This window comes from Phocoena sinus, chromosome 13 (assembly GCF_008692025.1).
Source record: "Phocoena sinus isolate mPhoSin1 chromosome 13, mPhoSin1.pri, whole genome shotgun sequence".
Classification (NCBI taxonomy): domain Eukaryota; kingdom Metazoa; phylum Chordata; class Mammalia; order Artiodactyla; family Phocoenidae; genus Phocoena; species Phocoena sinus.
In genome coordinates, this window is record NC_045775.1 from 18524818 (window position 1) to 18548107 (window position 23290).

The following is a 23290-nucleotide window of genomic DNA, read 5'->3' on the forward strand; positions in this document are numbered from 1 at the left end:
TTGTGCTGCGCAACAGAAGAGGCCACAACAGTGAGAGGCCCACGTACCGCAAAAAAAAAAAAAAATCCATTAGAAAATGAGGAAAAGACCAGAAGTTATTTCACGTAAGAGGATATATAGATGGAAAATAAGCATACTGAAAGTTTTCAGGGGTGGTGCAGTGGTTAAGACGCCACGCTCCCAATGCAGGGGGCCTGGGTTCAACCCCTGGTCAGGGAACTAGATCCCATGTGCATGCCACAACTAAGAGTTCACATGCCACAACTAAGGAGCCCGCGTGCCGCAACTAAGACCGAGCACAACCAAATTAAATAAATAAATAAAATATTTGAAAAAAAGAAAGATTTCAACATCATTAACCAATAGTGAAATGCAAATTGAGACTATGATGAGCTATTATTACACACCTGTTAGAAAAACTAAAAAAAATAGTAACAATACCAACTGCTGGTGAAGAGGCAAAGAAACTGGATTATTCATTCATTGCTGGTGAGAATGCAAAATGGTACAGCAAATCCCAATCTGAAAAGCAGTTTGATGGTTTCTTAAAAATTTAAATATACACTTAACAATACAGTCCAGCTATTGCAACCCTGTGTATTTATTCCAAAGAAATGAAAATTATATCCACATAAAAACCTGTAGAACATAGTTCATTGCAGCTTTATTTGTAATAGCCAAAAAAAAGTCACTCATAGGTCAAAGGTTAAACAAACTTTGGTACATCCAACACAGAATACTGCTCAACAATAAAAAGGAATTAACCAGTAATACACACAAAAATGTATGAATCTCAAAGGCATTACACTTAAGCAGAAGGAAGGAAATCATATATATGACAGCATAAAACAAAATAGAAAGCAAATAATAGAGAAATTCAAAATCAAAAGTTGATTCCTGGGAGTTCCCTGGTGGTCTATTAGTTCAGATTTGTCACTTTTACTGCAGAGGCCCAAGTTCAGTCCCTGGTTGGGGAAATGAGATCCCACAAGCTGTATGCCACGCCCAAAATAAAATAAAAAAGGTTCATTTCTGTAAAAAGGAAAAAAAAGAGAGAGAAAGAGAGAAAGGAAAGATAATCCACTAGCCAGACCAGTCAAAGGGGGAAAAAAAGCGAGAAGACCCAAATTACAAATTTCAAGAATGAAGTATAAACATCACTCAAGATCTTAGACTTCAAGTAGCAAACTATTTTCTTGTTGTAAATGGCCAGTTTGTAAATATCTCAGGCTTTGCAGGCCACCCATGGTGTATTTCACATACTCTTTGTTTTGATTTGATTTTTGGTTTTTTGCTTGTTTTTTAACAATATTTTAAAAATGTAAAAACCATTCTTAGTTCACAAATGTACATAAATAGGCCACAGACTAGATTTGGCCCACAGGCTGCTAATTGCCAACCTCTACTATAAACTTTAAAGGGACAACTAATAAATAATAAGGAACAACAAGTTATTTTAAAAAAGAAAATAATAATAATAAGGAACAACTTAACTTTATGCCAGTAAGTTCCAAAACATAGGTAAAGTAGACAAATTACCTGAAATAAAACTAATTACTAAAGTTCACTCATAAAGAAATAGATAACCTGAATACCCATATTATTAATTAAAGAATTAAATATGTCATTAAATACTATTCCACAAAAAAAATAAAATAAAACTGAAAATAAAGATATTTGTACATTAAAAAAAAAAAAAAAAAATACTATTCCACAAATGTTACACCAGTCCCAGATGACTTCACTGGTGAATTCTATCCAATATGTAAGGAAAAACAATACCAGTTTTATCCTAACCCTAACCCTGATTCTTTTGGAATATAGAAGAAATATTTCTCAATTCACTTACAAAGTCAGCATAACCCTTATATTAAAACCAACAGCATAAAATAAACCCACAAACTAATTATTATACATATATAAAGAGACAAAAAAAATTCCTTAACAAAATATTATGAAATCAAATCCATGAATATATAAAAAGACTGATAAATCATGACCAAGTGGGATTTACCCCAGGAACACAAGATTGGTTAAACATTTGAAACTGAAATAATCAGTGTAATTCATCATATCAACACAATAAAGAAGAAAAACCATAAGGTCATCTGAGTAGATCTAAAAAAACATTTAACATATTCAACATCTATTTGTGATTTTAGCAAACTCAATAGAGTAGGAATAGAAGGTAACTTCCTCAGCCTTATAAAGAGCACCACAGGGACTTCCCTGGTGGTCCAGTGGTAAAGAATCCTCCTTACAATGCAGGGGACGGGGGTTCCGTCCCTGATCAGGGAACTAAGATCTCACATGCTGCAGGGCAACCAAGGCTGCGCGCCACAACTACTGAGCTCGCACACCTCAACTAGAGAGCCTGCGTGCCACAAACTACAGAGTGCACGCACCCTGGAGCCTGTGTGCCACAACTAGAGAGAAACCCGCATGCCACAATGAAAAATCCCTCATGCCTCAACGCAGGTCCTGCGTGCTGCAACTAAGACCCGACACGGCCAAAAATAAAAAATAATTTTAAAAAAAAATCCTATATCCAGCATCATAATAAATGGTGACATTGATTTCTTTCCCCCTAATTTCAAGAACAAGGCAAGGACGTCTGCTCTAATCATTTCTATTCAACACTGGACTGAAAGTCCTAGGCAATGCAATAGTAAAGAAAAGTAAATAAAAGGTATATAATTTGGAAATGAAGAAGGAACTATTATGTCCTATGATAATCTCATGGGAAATCTTAAAAACAATAATAATAAATAAATAAATAAACTAGTAGGTCTAATATGTGATAAAGTTTAGCAAAGTCACAAGGCATCAATTTATTTAAAATTTATTTCTGTACAGTTGTAATGAACAATATATAATCTATATACTGAAAACTAAAAAACACTGCTAAGGAAAAAAAGGAAGATCTAAATAAGTGGAGAGATTTACCAGATGACTTAATATTGTTAGGATGAAAATTATTATCCCCAAATTGATCAACAGATCCAAGCCAATCCCAGTCAAAATCCCAGCAGACATTTTGTAGAAATTGAGAAACTGAATCATCACCTAAACAATCAGGAAAAGACAAAAATACAGAACTTACACTACTTCATTTTAAGTCTTACAACAAAGGTATAATAATATAGTGTAGATATATAATCAAAGAGCTCAATGGAAAAGAATAGAGTCCAGAAAGAAACTCACATATATGGTTAATTGATTTTTGCAAAGAGGACAAGGTAATTAATAGAGAAAGGATAGCCTATTCAATTAATGATTCTACAATAGAACAACTGTATATCCCTGTGGCAAGGGGGCGGGGAAGCCTTGACCATTACCTCATTCTATGTAGAAAGAATAACTTCAAATTGATCACACACTTAAACGCAAGGCCAAAACTATAATTTTTTTTACAATAAAACCTACCTTGGGGCTTCCCTGGTGGCGCAGTGGTTGAGAGTCCACCTGCCGATGCAGGGGACACGGGTTCGTACCCTGGTCCGGGAAGATCCCACATGCCACGGAGCAGCTGGGCCCGTGAGCCATGGCCGCTGGGCCTGCGCGTCCGGAGCCTGTGCTCGGCAACGGGAGGGGCCACAGCAGTGAGAGGCCCGCATACCGCCAAAAAAAAAAAAAAAAACCTACCATGGGGTAGGCAAAGTCTTATTACAAAGGACCCAAAAATGGGACTTCCCTGGCAGTCCAGTGGTTAAGACTCCATGCTTCCGTTGCAGGGGGCACTTGTTTGATACCTGGTAAGGGAACTGAAATCCTGCATGCCACAGGGCGCGGCCAAAAAAAAAAGGACACCAAAGCATAAACTATTAAGGAAAAAGTTGATAGATTGGGCCTTCACTTTGAAAACCACTTTTAAGAAAATTAAAAGGCAAGCCATGGGGAATTCCCTGGCAGTCCAGTGGTTAAAACTTGGCACTTTCACTGCTGTGGTAAGCCACAGACTGGGAGAAAGTATTGATAAAAATAAGAACAGAAAATAATGATAATAGAATATAAAGACTTAACTGCAAGGATAAGCAAGGACAAAATTAGTTGGGTTTTTTGTTTTTTTGCTTTACTTCTGATGAAGTTAAGGTAGACACTGTAACTCTATAAGGAGGTCCTTAGAGAAGAGTTGGTACTGATTCCATAAGTATAAGATGAGTTCCAAGAGACGGTATTTCTAAGAAGCATGACACATTTTATGAACACTGAATCATTAGACAAAATCAGAATTGGTGACATTAGCATTTTATACTCTCCAATATGATAACTACCACATATGGCTATTTAAATCTAAATTTAAGGAGCTTCCCTGGTGGCACAGTGGTTAAGACTCCGCCTGCCAATGCAGGGAACACAGGTTTGAGCCCTGGTCCGGAAAGATCCCACATGCCATACAGCAACTAAGCCCGTGCACCACAACTACTGAGCCTGCACTCTAGAGCCTGTGAGCCACAACTACTGAGCCCACGTGTCACAACTACTGAAGCCCGCACACCTAGAGCCCGTGCTCTGCAACAAGAGAAGCCACCGCAATGAGAAGCCCACACATCACGGCGAAGAGTAGCCCCCGCTTGCCGCGACTAGAGAAAAAGCCTGTACGCAGCAACAAAGACCCAATGCAGCCATAAATAAATAAATAAACAAATAAATAAAAAATGGATCAAACACCTAATGTAAGAGCAAAAACTATAGAATGCTTAGAGAAAAACATAGAGGAAAATCTTCATGACATTTGAGAGAGCAATAGTTTCTGCCAGAAGCACAAGGGGAAAAAAAGAAAAAACAGATAAACTGAACTTTATCAAAATTAAAAACTTGTATATCAGGGACTTCCCTGCAGTCCAGTGATTAAGATGTCACCTCCGGGGCTTCCCTGGTGGCACAGTGGTTGAGAGTCTGCCTGCCAATACAGGGGACACAGGTTCGAGCCCTGGTCTGGGAAGATCCCACATGCCACGGAGCAACTAAGCCTGTGTGCTACAACTACTGAGCCTCTGCTCTAGAGCCTGCAATCCACAACTACTGAGCCCGAGTGCCCCAACTACTGAAGCCCGCGTGCCTAGAGCCTGTTCTCTGCAACAAGAGAAGCCACCGCAATGAAGAGTAGCCCCCACTCACCGCAAGTAGAGAAAGCCCATGCACAGCAATGAAGACCCAATGCAGCCAAAAATAAAATAAATAAAATAAATAAATTTATTTTTTTTAAAATGTCACCTTCCAATACAGGGTGTGTGTGTTCGATTCCCAGTGGGGGAGCTAAGATCTCACAAGCCTTGTGGCCAAAAAACCAAAACATAAAATAGAAGCAATATTATAACAAATTCAATAAAAGACTTTAAAAATGGTCCACATCAAAAAAATCTTTAAAAAAAAACCCAAAAACTGGGCTTCCCTGGTGGCGCAGTGGTTGAGAGTCCGCCTGCCGATGCAGGGGACACGGGTTCGTGCCCCGGTCCGGGAAGATCCCACATGCTGCTGAGCGGCTGGGCCCGTGAGCCATGGCCGCTGGGCCTGCGTGTCCGGAGCCTGTGCTCCGCAACGGGAGAGGCCACAACAGTGAGAGGCCCGTGTACCGCAAAAAAAAAAAAAAAAAAATGGGCAAAGGACTTGATTAGACATTTCTCCAAATAAGATATACAAAAGTTAAGAGCCGCATGAAAAGATATTCAACATCGTTAGTCACTAGGGAAATACAAATCAAAACTGTAATGAGATACAACTTCACACCCATTAAGATGGCCATTTTATAAAAAACAAACAAAAACAGAAAATAACAAGTGTGTTGAGGATACGGAGAAATTGAAACCCTTGTTCATTGCTGACTGGAACGTAAAATGCTGCACTTATTTTACACCTTGGCAGTTCCTCAAATAATTAAACATAGAAATACCATATGGGGACTTCCCTGCTGGTCCAGTGAGTAAGACTCTGTGCTCCTAATGAAGGGGGCCCAGGTTTGATCCCTGGTCGGATAATGCATGCATGCCACAACTAAAAGTTCACATGCCGCAGCTAAGAAGTCCGCATGCTGCAACTAAAGATCACGCATGCTGCAACTAAGACCTGGCACAGCCTAAATAAATACATAAATATTTTAAAAAAAGAAAAGAAATACCATATGATCCATTAATTCCATGTCTAGGTATATACCCAAAAGAACTGAAAGCAGAGACTTAATTGGATACTTGTACACCAATGTTCACAGCAGCATTATTCACAATAGTCAAGAGGTAGAAACAATCCAGATGTCCATCCACAGATGACTGAATAAACAGAATGTGATATATATTGTATACATACAATGGAATATTATTTAACATAAAAAGGAATGAAATTCTGATATCATACAACATGATGAACTTGTAAAACATTAAACTAAGTGAAATAAGCCAGACACAAAAGGACAAATATTATACGATTCCTCTTATAAGAGGTACCTAGAATAGGGCAACTTCATAGAGATAGAAAGAGATTATCAGATGCTGGAGGAATGAGGGAGTGGATTGAGGAGTTATTGTTAAAATGGATACAGAGTTTCCGTTTGGGTGATGAAAATGTCTTGGAAGTGGATAGCGGTGAGTTGCACAAGATTGTGAAAGTACTTAATGCCACTTAAAAATGGTAAAGAAAAAAAAAAAGGACTTCCCTGGTGGCACAGTGGTTAAGAATACACCTGCCAATGCAGGGGACATGGGTTCGAGCCCGTGCGCCACAACTACTGAGCCTGTGCTCTAGAGCCCGCGAGCCACAACTACTGAAGCCCGCACGCCTAGAGGCCATGATTCACAACAAGAGTAGCCACTGCAATGAGAAGCCCGTGTACCACAATGAAGAGTAGCCCCTGCTTGCCACAACTAGAGAAAGCCCGCACACAGCAACAAAGACCCAACACGGCCAAAAATAAAATAAACAATAAAATAACAAAAAAAGCAACTGAGCTTATTAAAAAAAAAAGATCATATTAAAAAAAATGTAGGCCTTACCTGGTGGCGCAGTGGTTGAGAGTCTGCCTGCCGATGCAGGGGACACGGGCTTGTGCCCCAGTCTGGGAAGATCCCACGTGCCACGGAGCGGCTGGGCCCCTGAGCCATGGCCGCTGAGCCTGCCATCCGGAGCCTGTGCTCCGCAACGGGAGAGGCCACAACAGTGAGAGGTCCGCGTACCGCAAAAAAAAAAAAAAAGGTAAAAAAAAAAACCAAACCAAAACAATAACAAAAACCCGACAGTATTTTGATTATTGTTCTATTGTTAACAGAAGTCAAAAAATAGATCAGCAGAACAGAACACAGACCCAGAATACAGGGCCCAGAACAGTCCTCAGCATTGATGGGGATTTGGTATATAAGGTAGCATTCCAAATTTGTAAGAAAAAAAGGGACTGTTTGTTAATGGTCTTGGGACCATGAGCTCTATCTATTAGATATTACACCAGATAAGTATACCTAGATCTAAGTCCAAGATGTCAACTTGTTCTTTAATAAGCAAGATGGAAGGGCATTAAAATAGATCATTCACTGAATATAGTTAAGCAGATTAAAATAGAAGGTTAACTACAGATGTACTAATACCCCCTTCCCAGATGCCCAACTAAAAGATTAAGAGGAAACCAATAAACAGATTTGCACTGAAAAAAATCAATCAGTGTAATACACTAAATTAATAGAATGAAGAAAAGAAAACACATGATCATCTCAATTGACACAGAAAAGTATTTGACAAAATCCAAGAAACTTTCATGATAAAAACACTCAACAAACTATGACTAGAAGGGAGTTTCTTCAACATGAGAAAGGGCAATCATACTCAATGGTGAAAGGTTAAAAGCTTTCCCCTTAAGATTATGAATAAGACAAGGAAGCCCACTTTTGCCATTTCTATTCAAAATTATATGGGAAGTTCTAGCCAGAATAATTAGGCAAAAATTTTTAATAAATAAATGCCACCCAAATTAGAAAGGAAGAAGTAAAACTATCTCTATTCACAGATGATGTGATCTTGTATGTACAAAATACTACAGAATCTATTTTAAATTTTTATTTGTTTTATTTTTTGGCCATGCTGCACGGTTTGCAGGATCTTAGTTCGCTGACCAGGGATTGTGAAAACGTGGCAGTGAAAACGTGGAGTCCTAATCACTGGACTGCCAGCGTATTCCCAAGAATCTATTTTTTAAAACCCACACAACTATCAGAGCTAATAAATGAATTCAGCAAAGATGCTGTATACAAGATCAACACACAAAAATCAGTGGTATACACTAATGATGAAAAATCCCAAAGGAAATTAAGAAAGCAATTCCTTTCAGAACAGCATCAATAAAAATAAAATACTTAGGAATAAATTTAACCAAGGAGGTACAAGACTTGTACACTGAAAACTACAAAACAAAGAAGACATAAGTAAATGGAAAGATGTCCATATTCATGGTTTGAAAAAACTTAACACTGTTAAGATGTCAATACTCGAATTGCTCTACCAATTCAAAGCAATTCCTACTAAAATTCTTTTTTTTTTTTTTTTACAGAAAAGAAAGAGCTGGTCTTAAATTGCAAGGGACCTGGAATAACGAAAACAATTTTTAAAAAGAACAAAGTTGGAGGACTCACACTTCCTGATTTAAAAACCTACTATAAAGCTACAGTAATTAAAACATTATGGGGGGCTTCCCTGGTGGCACAGTGGTTGAGAATCTGCCTGCTAATGCAGGAGACACGGGTCTGAGCCCTGATCTGGGAGGATCCCACATGCCACAGAGCAACTAGGCCCGTGAGCCACAACTACTGAGCCTGCGCGTCTGGAGCCTGTGCTCCGCGACAAGAGAGGCTGCGATAGTGAGAGGCCCGCGCACCGCGATGAAGAGTGGCCCCCGCTTGCCACAACTAGAGAAAGCCGTCGCACAGAAACGAAGACCCAACACAGCAAAAATAAATAAATAAATTACTAAACTCCTACCCCCAACATCTTAAAAAAAAACAAAAACATTATGGTACTGTAAGCAGCTCTTTGCAGGAGATCACCCTCATCAGAAAGCCCCTTTTCTTGTCACTTTAGCAAAGCTATAGTATAACTAATTTTTAACCCCCATGCTCTACTCATCTCTGGCCCACACACACCTTTCAAATCTTTTAATCACACAATACTTTGCCTAACTTGTCAGTTCTTTCCATAGATCAAAGAAGTCGAAATGAAGAATAAGTAATTAACAGATGACCAAATCTCTCCCCTAGCTTCCCCTTCAGTAATCTCCCGCACAAACTGTGTGACCAAACTGTGTGAACCAAACTGTATAACATCTAGAGGAAGATCACAAGAAGTCAAGGAGCCTGCAGGCAGGTGGGGGATGGCAACGACTCTGACCCCATATCGCAATGATTAACTGAGATTACTTCTCTCCTTCCCTTTAAAACTTTCATGGCTGAGCAGAATTTTCGGAGGTGGTTTTTGGGGGACCCTGAGTCCACCATCACCCCAGATTGCCAGCATTCTGATTTTTGTTTTAATAAATTCATTTATTATTTATTTATTTTATTGTTGGTTGCATTGGGTCTTCATTATTGCACGCAGGCTTTCTCTAGTTGCGGTGAGTGGGGCTACTCTTTGTTGTGGTGCGTGGGCTTCTCATTGCAGTGGCTTCTCTTGTTGAGGAGCACAGGCTCTAGGCATGCAGGCTTCCGTAGTTGTGGCACGTGTACTCAGTAGTTGTGGCTCACGGGCTCTAGAGCGCAGGATCAGTAGTTGTGGCTCTCGGGCTTAGTTGCTCCATGGCATGTGGAATTTTCGCGGACCAGGGCTCAAACCCGTGTCCCCTGAATTGGCAGGCGGATTCCTAACCACTGTGCCACCAGGGAAGTGCCCAGCATTCTGATTAGAGGCACCTTTCCTTTGCTACCTGTAAGGCCAACTGGCCCGAGGCAGGGGAACGCAATCAGACTCACAGGTTGCATCAGACCGAAACTTTCCGGACCACCCACTTCCAGAAACTGACCTGGAGACTTTCCGGACCACCCAGTTCTAGGAACTGACCTGGGGACTTTCCACCCGGAGCAGCCTTCCCGCCTTTTCGGAGGGGCGAGACTAACGATCCCAAGACGGATGCAACCGGCACTGGATATTGCCACGATACCCGAAGAGACAACCAAATAAGGAATAACCTGCGCCCTCCCGGATTCACCACACCCCTTTCCCTTCTTCCCCTATAAATTCTGCCCAAACCCTCGCCCGGGCGCGACTTCTCTGGCCCCTTTCTCTCGGACCAGTGAACCTCGCCCGGGAGCGGGCCCAAATAAAGCTTGTTTAAGCTCTCCTCCGTTTCTTGGTGCCGTTCCTTACACTACCAACATTTGTGAGTATGTAACTGACTTTGTAAGCGGCAAGCAGCAGAACCCCCATTGGATAACAGCACTGGTGTAAGGACAGATATATAGATAAATGGAACAGAATTTTGAGTCCAGAAATAAACCAACATATCTAGGGTCAGTTGATTTTTGACCAGGGAAGAGTCCTCTCTTTATCAAATGGTCCTGGGACATAAAAGAACAGGAAAAAGAAGAGGCCTCACATCAAGGCCATTCATAGAAAAGTCTTTTTGCCCTAAGGAATCAAAGTAACTCCTTACCAGTGGCTTCAACAGACAAGATTTCTGGAGAACTGGTTTGAAGCTGAACTCACCACGGGATCGCAGAATTGCTCTCATAAGGAAGAGGGTGCCTTTACCTGTGTGGGGATGGCAGGGGCCTGTAGGTGAGGCCCAGTATCAATCTGAATTCCAGCACTAAAAACTATCAAGTAAAAGGGAGATGGGCTCTGTGCGATGACCTAGAGGGGTGGGATAGGGAGGCTGGAAGGGAGGCGATATGGGGACATGTGTATGCATATGGCTGATTTCCTTTGTTGTGCAACAGAAACTAACACAGTATTGTGAAGCAATTATATTCCAAGATTTATTTTTTTAAAAAAAGGAAAAAAGGAAGAAAAAGATAGGGAGAGAAATAGAAAGGGAGAGAGAGAGAGACAGAAAGAAATAGGAAGGAAGGGAGGGAGGGAGGAACAAAGGAACAAAGGATGCACCTTTCACTGAACTGCCTAACCCAGTAGAATATTCCTGCTGTAACAAATGTCCCTTAGTTTAAAATAATAAATGTTTTGCCCAAGTATTTATGTAAAAAAAAAAACTGTCACGTAAAAACAAATATGAAATAGAGATTATATTTGAAAGGATTATTGGGGGGAGGGGGAAGACTACTGAAATAAGGCTGGAGGACAATTACAATGGGGAGAATGTTCAATTGTCAAAAAAAAAAAATCCTGGATTTAGATAAAGAGAGACTTTATTGGAAAGGTTTATTCCAAGAAGAGGAAAAGGAACTACTGCAATGGGGTTTGGGGGATGAGGCAACAACCATCGCTACAGGGCAAGGCTATGACCGTGAAGTCTGCAACTGTCTCCAAGGTCAGACAGAAAATGGCCCTTCTTGTATAGGGAGAGCGAACAAAGGCTACAAAGAACTGGGTGTGGGGCACAGTGGAATGGGTGGGTGGAGGTGGCAGTGATCTCGTGGCAGATCAGAGTGGTTTACATGGAGGTCAGCCTATTTTTCAGGAGTGATGGTGAAGGAGGGCTTGTACGCTGGATCAGGATGAGGGTGGGTCAAAGTTTAGGAGCCTGGAGGAAGGAGAGAAGCTTAAGTTTGGTCAAAACAAGGTAGCTGGTATTTTGTCCAGATTGGTCAGTGAGAACAATAAGTAAAGCTAATCATTTATGAGGCAAAAAAAAAAAAAAGGGCATTTGGAGGGTCTATGTCTGACCTTGTCATAGGTAAACAAGGGGGCATCCCTGAGTCTTATCTAAACCACGTGGGGAAGGGTGGTTTCTTCCTTGCTGTCAGCCCTTTCAGGGGCATGAAAGGATGGGAGAATTTTTTTTTTAACCTTTGCTTTCCAGAATCACAGGTCTCAGGTGAAGTTCAACATGGTCAGAATGCAGGTAAATCTCTCCACGGATTCAATCAGCGGCTGACGACGTACGGAGGTAAGTTGATGCTGGGTTCTCAGGTGGGTAGCTCTCTGCATTTTCCGCGTCGGGTGAGGAGGCAAGGAGCAGCAGCGCCCACGGGAAGAGAGAGGCGGCCGCCATTCGCGCGGGTAACGCTGCGGCCCGAAGCGGCTGGCGCCGCCAGCCCCGCCCCCGCGCGCCCCCGCGCGCCCCCGCGGCCCCGCGCGCGCTCTCGGGTCTGCGCAGTGCCGGCCTCGGCGCGTCCTCGGCGCCGGGCGGCAGTGTCCGAGGGAGGCGCGCAGGGTCGCAGCGGTGCGGCAACCGAGCTTGAGGGGGTCTGGGGACAGTAATGCTCCCAGTGTGAGGGGCGGCGGCGCCCGCGGTCCCTGAGCAAATTGAGGACGAGGCCGCGAGGCGACGGCGTGGCGGGGCCCCCTCCAGCGGCCGCGCCCGGAGGTGAGTTAACTGGGGCCGTGCGGCGCTCCGCTGCGCCGGCCGCCGGGGGTGGGCGGGCGTTTCCCGGGCGGGGCGGTGGCGGTCGTTGGGTCGGGCCGAGTCGCCGCACCCGGTCTTTGTCTCGGTTTGCTCGCGTCTGTGACCCCGAAAGGGCACAGTCGCGCGACGGCCGGGGCGGGACTCCTGGTCAGCGCAGGTGAGGCGCGGCTTTGGGCCCGCTTACTGCGCTGCTTTCCCGAGCGGCGGACTCCGGGAAAGCGCCACGGTGGTTTTCTCTCTCTGCGAGCGCTCAGAAACTTCGAGTTCTCTATTCTCAAAATGCAGAAGTGCAGTACAGAAATCCAGAGCATGTCTGTTTGGGGTGGACATTTCTTCGGTAACTTCATTAGCTGCCTCCCGCAACTCACTTTTGTAGGCTAGATGGTCTCTGTTTTCATATTTAATTTCTTTTTTTCTGTGTCCGATTTTTATTTGCAGTTTGTTACTTGTTAGCAATGACGAACGTTAGTGTGGCATCCAGCGTTGCTTCCTTCGTACTTATTCGAGATCACAGAAAATAAAGACAGGTGGGACTTCCCTGGCGGTCCAGTGGTTAAGATTCCGCGCTTCCCTTTCAGGGGCGCGGGTGCCTCCCCTAGTCGGGGGAACTAACATCCCGCATGCAGAAAGGCGACCAAAAAAATAAATTTAAAAGAAGTAATGATAGGGCTTCCCTGATGGCGCAGTGGTTGAGAGTCCGCCTGCCGATGCAGGGGACACGGGTTCGTGCCCCGGTCCGGGAAGATCCCACGTGCCGCGGAGCGGCTGGGCCCGTGAGCCAGGGCCGCTGAGCCTGCGCGTCCGGAGCCTGTGCTCCGCAACGGGAGAGGCCACAACAGTGAGAGGCCCGCGTACCGCAAAAAAAAAAAAAAAAAAAAAAAAAAAAAGTAAGAAAAAATAAAATAATAAATGTAGGAAATTTACCGTTTGTGTTTATGTCAATGTGGATTTGTAAAGTGTGACAGATTGTATAAGCGACGTGAAAACCAGCTTCTTCACTCATAGTCATAGCTCAAGTGTGTTTTTGGACTGTTGATAAGGTTTTTAATTATATTGGTACTTTAGTTTTAATGGGAAACTCTTTAAAAGTTGATGTTGTGTCTTCTATGTAAATATGCTGAGAGTCATATTGATTTAAAAAGCAGTTAAATCCAGTGAATGTTGAGCATGTATGTGTAACACTGAAGTTAGAGCGAGGCACTGATGGAATCCAAAAATGAATAAGAATTGTGTGCAGGATGGTGGGAGTGATTAAGCACACAAACAGTGATGCAAGGCAAAAACTACAACGCGTTGAGCACTGACTCTTAGCCCTGCGTGTGGTAAATACTTTACATGCATACTTTAATTACTTAATATTTAATGTTAATTACCTAGTTTATCATCCGAGTGTTTTTAGTACCTGTTGTGTGCTGAGTACTAGGGATATGATGGTGACCATTATAGGTTTTTGCCTTTGAAGACTTTACATTGTCATTGGAGGACACAAGTAACCACACAAGTGAATGCCAGTCTACTTAGAAGCTAAAAAGGAAGAATGTAGGGTGTTGTGAGAGCGTATAATTGGGGTACATATCCCAGCTGAAGAAATCAGTTAAAGTTTCCCTAGGACAGTAATCTTTGCACTCAAGTTATTACGGGTAAGTAGGAATTAGGTGAAGGTGACTCCCAAATGAGGGAAGAAAGGTCCAGGTAAAGGAAATCCGTTCCACAGAGGCTTGGGAAGGTTTTGGGAACTGAAGGTAAGAGCAGTTGGAAAGAGTGTGGAAAGCGAAAGGGGGCTGTGGTTAGGGCCCCAGAGATGATGTGGGGCCTTTTAAACAATGTTAAGGATTTAGGACCAGCTTTTTCTTTTCTTTCTTTAAACTTTTATAGGGAAGTTTTCAAACCACTCAAATGTAGTGAGAGGACATTGCAGTGAACTCCCCTGTCATGTTATCCAAAGGATTTAGATCTTATTTGAAGAGTAGTGGAAGGTCCCTGAAAGATTTTAAGCAAGGAAGTCACACAGTCAAATTTGTATCTTAATCAAAAAGGTCACCCTGACTCCTGTGTAGACACTGAATTGAATGGGGACAAGAATGGATGTGGGGAAACCACCCAGAGATGGTCTCTGGGACTAGGTTTGTGGCTGTGATGGTGGGGGAAATTCTAATGTAACAGGGAAGAGCCAAATTGGACTCCATGTTGGATCCGTTTCTGTAACCTTTGCTTTCTGCTGCTTTTGTTCACTAAAAGGATAGTGTGTATACATAACGCCCTGCCTGGGGGAACCCTGCCCCTCTGCCTGAAGGTTAAACCAAAGTGACTTTGTTCAGGGAAACATCTGGACCCTGTTCCACCTGTGGATGGCCACAAGAAAGAAGAAATTAACATATCCCCTCCTCCAGGCTGGCCATTCCAGGGGATATTTGCAAAACTTATGGCCTTTTTACTTTACTTCCTCATCTCCTCCCCCTCTCTGTGCTATAAAAGAAACTGGCATCCACACCCCTGGAAGATGGTTTTTCAGAGACACTTATCTGCCACCTTCTTGGTCTTCCGGCTTTCCAAATAAAGTCGTGTTCCTTGCCTCAGCACCTCGTCTCTGATTTTGGCCAGTTGTGTGGCAAGCAGAGCGAGCTTGGACTCAGTAACACCAAGAGTACATAACTGATCTCTCCTTGCTGTGTTAGCAATTCTATATTCATGCCTTTTGGAGGAATTATGGAAGGTTTTTTTGAGATTGTATTTGAGATGGGTTTTGCAAGGTAAATAACATTTCAGTATGGAGCCCATTCTGAAATGCAAACATCTTGGTGTCAAGAGGATGGCTGACTCAGCAACCTTAACAGTTTCTGCAGAAGTTTCACCTTCTAGGATTTTCTCATTTAAATTACTTTTGTCACTATCACTTTGGTCTTTGGGAGCATATAACTCCCTTATTAACAATTTTTTCTAGAAGACAACAAAAATGTATTTTCTTCATTACTGCAATTACAGCTAAGATAAGCTGAAACTTCCCAAAAGATTTCATTTTTTTGTTGTATACATAATAGTTAATAAACTAGAATTCACAAAATATACAAATAAACTGTCTTTTAAAGTGTTTGATCTGATGCTCCCATAGTTTGCTCTTGGAAGCCTAATCCTATTCCATAGAAGATGTAACTGAAAGGTGATCCAATGGTTTCTTTATTATTATTATTATTATTATTTTTTTCAATGGTTTCTTTAAAGAGAAACTTCAGCTTCTACATAGCAGGCCTAGTGGCATAATATCTTGATGTAAATCCATAATCTTAAAGAAAATAGCCCATAGTGTATGTTTATAAAAATAAGTAAAATTTGTAATATGCAAGTTTTTCTTTCAAATTCTAATGTATACATTTAAAAGACTACATTTCTTAGTAGTCTAAATCTATTTTGACTGAATTTTCGTTTCAGTTGATCGATATGTTCCAAAAAGCTCAGTCTACTCTGGTTCCTGACTGATTTTATTACTGCAGTTGTTGGGAGTAAGTGAGATAATATTTGAGAAGGTGTTGAGTAAACTGATGTACAGTACAAATGTAAGATGGTAGTGGTACTGATTAGAAGTAAACTGAAGCAAAATGAAGGAAATTCTGTTCATCAGTCCATTCTGATGCCCAGCCTCATACTGGTAACTAAGATATTTGTCAGATGGCTTCTTTATTCTCTACATACAGTACACGACGACTTAGGTTCATTCGTGTCACATGACTGATGATTGTAGACACTCAATAGATATAAATTTTACATGGTCCATTTCCATATTACTGATTTATGGTAGGAAATACCTAAAATAATGGTGACTTTATGTCCATTATAGAATGAGTTTTTACTTCATAATTCTATGCCAAGGATAAACATTCAGTATGTTTTTCCTTGTTAGTCTGTAAACTCCCTGGTGATAGATACTGTGTCTGTCCTATTGACTCTCCTATCATTAGTTCTAAACCAGTGCTTTATACACAGTGGTGGGAGGTTCAGTAAATATACAAATGTTGTTTAATTAATGAAATCAAAAGTAAAATTTCATAGCCATGTCAAAATTAAAACTTTTTAAAAATTATTATTAAAAAAATTTTTTTTTGTTCTTTTTTTATTTATTTTCCTTAATTTTTTTTTGGCTGCGTCAGGTCTTAGTTGTGGCACACAGGTTCTTTGTTGAGGCATGCGGGATCCTTTTCGATACAGCGCAGGTCTGCTCAGGTTTCTCTCTAGTTGCAGCGCATGGGCTTCTCTCCAGTTATGGCATGCAGGTTTTCTCTCTCTGGTTGTGGCGCACAGGCTCCAGGGCATGTGGGCTCTCTCATTGAGATGCACGAGCACAGTAGTGGCACGTGGGCTTAGTTGCCTCGCGGCATGTGGGACCTTAGTTTCCTGACAAGGGATTGAACCCACGTCCCCTGCATTGGAAGGCAGATTCTTTACCACTGGACCACCAGGGAAGTCCCCAAATTAAAACTTTTGAGACTTAAGTCTGAAGGTGTTTTCTTACCATAAGTCCTTGTAACAGAGGTTATGATTGTGGTCTGGGAAAAGAGAAGGGAGCGTAACATTATTGTATTTTCATTATTGTATTTCTTTTGTTCTCGAAATAACCTTCTTAGGAGGATAATTATTTCCAAGTTACAAGTTAGGCAACTAGGACTTAGAGAAGTTAAATAACAACACTTAAGCTCAAAAATGATGTAGCCGCAAAAACAAACAAACAAAAAAAATGATGTAGCCAGTATTCCAGTACAGGATACTTTGAATCCAGGGTCTGTTCTTCATTCTCTTTTGCTGTCATGAAACAAGTAAAAACAATTATCAGTAGCTTATAACTACGAAATGATGAAAAACATTAGTAATTTGCTAGAGAACAATAACCTATTAACAGGAAACATAGTGAGATACTCTAAGGATGGCTAGTCCTTGTTTTGCACTTGCTAAGCACTACGGAAGAAACAGGAAATGTGTAAGTTGTGATACCTGTCTTCGAGGATCTTGGATCTAGTAGAGCTAAAAGAAACAATAGTAAATAATATCAGACAATATGATTTAAATGCCAGAAATCTAAATGCTTTAGGAGAGGATTACTAATAAGGGTTTACTATTTCACCTTTACAGTAGAAGTAGATCTTGAGCTGGGACTCGAAGGATAATTTAGATTTGAATGCCTAGAAGTGAGGCTGGAGATAGATGGGCTCCAGGCTAGGCATTTACAACTGACCTCCTGTTCACACCTCCTGGGGTGAGAAGAAGATGGGCTCCAAGCTGGATATTCATTACCAGCCCCCTGTTTACACTTCCTGAAGCAAGAGACAAATGGGCTCCAGGACTACATATTTATGACCAGACTCCTCTCTATATTTCAAGATCTGCACCTCGTTATAAAAACCAGCAACAGGAATAGGGTATATAACCAGACATTGGGCATTTTTATGGCAGGGAGAGAGTGGGACTAAACCCTATTAAAGGATCAAGAGGTCATACACTTCCCATCCTTGGGACAAGGGAGACATTACGCATGTGCAAAAGCCTTCATGGAGTCAAAAAGGCAGGGGATGCCAGACCATAGTAAGTCCTGCTATCTCCTCCCAGAGGCCTTCTCGGTGGGCTCCACCTTAACTTAGGGGTGCGTGCGCACGCAGGGGAGGGTCCAGAAACAAATTAGGCATGGGGTCACAACACTACTATTGGTCAAAAGAAGACAAAGACCTGGAAGACTGCCCCCTTATAAAGGATTTAAACTTCCCGAGGGCGCGACGCTTCTCTGAGTTTGCCCATGCGTCTTTCTGCATGTACTTTGTTTTTCCAATAAACTTTTTGCTTTTCTCTTTACCTTTTGCCTCCTTGCCTGAATTCTTTCCTGACAAGACAGGTAAGAAACAGGGACCCAGGCCCTAGCTGGTGGCCCTTGTGGTCCAGTGGTTAGGACTCCCTGTCCCAGAACTAAGATCTTGCTTCCTGCTACTGCTTGCTGCTGCTTGTGTCCAAAATCAGAAGGGTGGTTACAGTGTGAACAAAGAAGTGGAATGAACATGTTATGTTTATGAGACAGTCAGGATCATATCTAAACTAAAGGATTATTTTAGAGTAGTTGAAAATAATGTTGGAAAACTGTCAACTGAAAAGCAAACAGCACCACCAGAATGTAATGTCCACAGGGGCTGGGATCTATTTTATTCAGTATGTATCCCAAGCACCACCTAGAATCATGCCTGGTATATAGTAGGAGCTGAATAAATATACATTTTATATATATATATATTTTTTTTTTTTTTTTTTTTTTTTTTTTTTTGCGGTACGCGGGCCTCTCACTGTTGTGGCCTCTCCCGTTGTGGGGCACAGGCTCTGGACACGCAGGCTCAGTGGCCATGGCTCACGGGCCTAGCCGCTCCGCGGCATGTGGGATCCTCCCACAGACTGGGGCACGAACCCGTGTCCCCTGCATCGGCAGGCGGACTCTCAACCACTGCGCCACCAGGGAAGCCCCATTTTTAATATTTTAAACAACTTTATTTAGGTATAATTAATTCGCAGTAAGATACACATATTTGACATACTATGTAATATTTTTAAATGAAGTAGTATTTCACTATTACTGGTTCTTAAATAAAAAAGAAGCAAATAAGTCAAAAGATAAACTTTTCTGAAATCTGGGACTTCCCTGGAGATCAGTGGTTAAGACTCTGAGTTCCCAATGCAGGGGGCACAGGCTCCATCCCTGGTCTGGGAAAATAAGATCCCACATGCATCGAGGTGCAACCTTAAAAAACAAAAAAAAAGCTTTTGAAATCTGAATAGTTGGGATGGGTGTTCATATTTTTCTATTCTTCTGTGTGTGTTTGAAAGGGCAGTGATTTTTTTTTTTTTTTTTTTTTTTTTTTTTTTTTTTTTTTGCTGTACGCGGGCCTCACACTGCCGTGGCCTCTCCCGTCATGGAGCACAGGCTCCAGACGCGCAGGCCCAGCGGACATGGCCCACGGGCCCAGCCGCTCCGCGGCATGCAGGATCCTCCTGGACCGGGGCACAAACCCACGTCCCCTGCATCGGCAGATGGACTCCCAACCACTGTGCCACCAGGGAAGCCCCTATTTTTTATTTTTATTTTTTTGGCCGCACCGTGCGGCTTGTGGGATCTTAGTTCCCTGACCAGGGATTGAACCTGGGCCCACATCAGTGAAAGTGCCGAGTCCTAACCACTGGACTGCCAGGGAATTCCCAAAAAGGAAGTAATTCTTAAAGTGAAGCAATTAAATAGTTTTAGAAATATGAGATTTGAAGGACAAGGTCTTAGGAGAAAACCATGAAATTCTGGCTTTCTGAATATACTTTCAGTTGGTTTTCTGGTTTTTAAATTTTTTAAAAATCAAAACAATATATAGTTTAAAAGGCAAATATGTAGTGTCAGAAGACTTAAAACTAAAAGTGCTCCCTCTCCGTTTCCCTAAAGACAACTGCTTTGAACTCATAGCTGTTTCTTATGTAATTTACAGCCGTATTTCTGAACAGTATGTGTTTTGAGTTATTAATTTTGAACATTGCGTTTTGTATTGCTGTTAGGATAGATAACTGTTTTAGCTGGATTATGCTGTCAGCTACAAATTGGCATTTTCCATTGGCACTTGCCATCTACCTCTACAAGGATTAAATCATGTGCTGCTGCAGCTGCTGATTTTCAACGCCCCCTGAAAGGAGTTCAGGGTAGAGACCAGAAATGAGGCACTCTGTGCTCCAGGAAAAACTGGCAGAACAGGTCTTCAGATAGTTAGATATTTTCAGGAGCTGATTTTATGAGCCCAATTCTTGTTATCTCCTAATATCTAGAAAAACACTAAAATCCTTCATGGTGACATCTAACCTTCGTGACTAGCAGAAACCTTCCGTAAAAAAGTCTGTGCTGGATTGCATATACTCCCCCTTCACCAAAATCACATATATACTGACATTCCCCCCCTACCTCTTTGGAGCAGTTTCTCAGAGCTACCTGGGATGCTGTCTCCTGGGCTGCCGTCCTTATTTTGCCCCAAATAAAACTTAACTCAAAGCTCTCGGGCTTCCCTGGTGGCGCAGTGGTTGAGAGTCCACCTGCCGATGCAGGGGACGCGGGTTCCTGCCCGGGTCTGAGAAGATCCCACATGCCGTGGAGCGGCTGGGCCCGTGAGCCATGGCCGCTGAGCCTGCGCGTCCGGAACCTGTGCTCTGCAACGGGAGAGGCCCGTGTACCGCAAAAAAAAAAAAAAAAAAAAAAAGACAAACTCTAACATTGTGCGTTTTTTTAAGTCGACAATGCTTATCCCTTTTTCCTTTTCACATTCTTTTAATGGCTTTAGCTAAGTTTTTTCCATACCAGAAACAAATATATACACTATTTTTTTCCCTTTTGACCTCAGATTTATCCTTGGCCCAGAGATGACATAATTATATTTATCTAATAAATGTAATAAGCACTTGCAAACTCAAAAGGACATTGACAGTGCTGTGTCTTATATTTAACAATCAGCTTTAATGGTTGCATTTTTAAAGCATACAGTTTATCTAATTGTGTAACCCATTTCAGATGTTATACATTTTTGATATTTAAAAAAATATCTCCCCCCTTCTCTGATTTATTATTGATACTTTGTAAATCTAAAGCTTAATCCAGTGCCTTACATTTAATAAATATTGAGTAAAATTCTTTGGATGAAATAATAGTCTGTTTTCTTTATCCCGTTGCGGAGCACAGGCTCCGGACGGGCAGGCTCAGCGGCCGTGGCTCACGGGCCCAGCCGCTCCGCGGCATGTGGGATCTTCCCGGACCGGGGCACGAACCCGTGTCCCCTGCATTGGCAGGCGGACTCTCAACCACTGCGCCACCAGGGAAGCCCTGTTTTCATTTTTTAAGTCTAGGGAATAATTTTGAAGAGCAGTACAGGAGGGATTAAGAAGTCTTTAGAAATACAAAATACCCACTTGAGACAATAAAGACATCCAATTTGCCTTGATTGTTGGATGCCATCTTCTCGGATATGGTTCTAGTAACTCCTACCCAAAAGCTAGCTGAAAGGCTAAAAGGCAGCCTGTGAAGTTCTTGTTGGGGGTGCTGCTGAAGGTGCCCTCCCCCACCTTATGTTGGGTACTGACTCCTCTGCCTCATTGCATTTCCTCATTTTTCCTTCCTTTCAGTTTCTCCTTGTCTTTGAGAATTGCTCACACTTTTGTTACAAAAAGGCTAAGAAATAAATTCACTAACAGTTTATGTTCAATTCGTAATGAAGACAATAGAAGCATTTAAAACAGTTTTCAGTGATATTTTCCAGAGCAGACTCTACTATCCTACTTTCATTCCTAGCAAAACAGATGCTAAGTGGGAATTAGTGTTCCAGCCAAATTGGCTGTGGTTATGAGCCCAGTTCCATTAACAGCAGGAAACTGGAATGGAAGTCAGGACCTACGATCATTCAGACTGATGTTATCTGGTGAAAGGCTGCTGCTGGATCCTCAGTTACCCAGATTAAATCCACCTCCAGATACTTTGGAGACTTTTAAGTGGGAGCAGTATGCTACTACTTCTAGTGCCCATTTTCTGTTTCTCATTGCTTTGAAATGGATCTGGTGGATCTTCAGTGGCTATTACTGAGCAGGTCTGCCCTCTTTAAATATGCTTAATACTTACATTTTTTAATACTTATATTTTTAAATAGAGGTATTTGCTTTTTTATATACATATTCTCCAGAGAGAATTTAAGAAACATATTTGATACAGTCTGTTTGAGAGTTGAAATATTTTTAATGCTTTCTGGAGATGTCTAGCTTGATTATATCTTCTTTTTGGTAAAGTGTTTTTCTTTATTTTTCTTTTATTTTGGCCGTACCGCACGGCATATGGGATTTTAGTTCCCTGATCAGGGATCGAACCTGCTCCCCCTGCATTGGAAGTGTGGAGTCATAACCACTGGACTGCCAGGGAAGTCCAAAAGTGTTTTTCTTTAGTTTTAAATCTGTAGAGTAGACTCTGGGACCTTGATTATCATAAACAGTCTATCGTGACCTAATAGTAACATTCTCTTAACTGTTTGTTTTAAGCACATATAAAAAGTAATTGTAATCTTGTTTGGGTGACTTAAAAGTCTAGTTACAAATTATAACTATATAGGTTTACTAAAGCATTGTACTTTTCTCTCTATAATCAGTTTGGTTGTGTTTTCCTTTAATAACCAGACATTCCAGGTTACATAGAACAGATCTGATTTTTCCTACCTTGAATGTTGACAAGTGATAACTTTAATTGTGCAATAGGCAGTTTATAACTATTGTCTGTGTTTGACTTCACATTGCACATCCATGTGCTGCTAAAATTTCTCTCTGTGCCCACATTGCCTTCAAGCTGTGAGTCAACCAGATGTCTTATGAGCTCTTTGATTGTCTTAAAACAGATGTATCTTTATCCTAAACATGATCAATCTATTTCTCATGTTCATCACTTTAAATATGAGTTCATAGTACTTTTCCCCACTTCACATTACTGATAGAGCAAAAGTACTGTCTTTTAAGAAGCTAATGAAATGACATTGTACAACTCTACATGTATATATTTTTAAGATAGTTCTTTTATCCCAATTTTTATTATGAAAATTTCAAACATATATAAAAATGTGGAGAATAGTAAACTCCCATGTATACTCATTACCCAGCTTCACTAATTATCAAGTCATAGCCATTTTGGTTTCAATTATACTCCCTCCACTTCTCACTCCACTTGATTATTTTGCAGCAAATTCTAGTTATTGGATTTCATCTAGATATTTCAGTATGTAGCTAAAA

At 41.5% G+C, this 23290-nt stretch overlaps 1 protein-coding gene across 3 annotated transcripts in view; it reads left to right on the top strand.

Annotated features, from left to right (window-relative positions):
* The first annotated feature begins 12235 nt into the window (after window positions 1-12235).
* The window catches only part of UBXN2A (UBX domain protein 2A), a 42107-nt gene continuing 31052 nt past the window's right edge, over window positions 12236-23290 (top strand). For all 3 annotated transcript variants that reach the window (XR_004352733.1, XM_032652420.1, XM_032652418.1), the window contains exon 1: window positions 12236-12451. The gene's annotated coding sequence lies outside the window, so the exon portion shown is untranslated. The remainder of the gene's footprint in view (window positions 12452-23290) is intronic.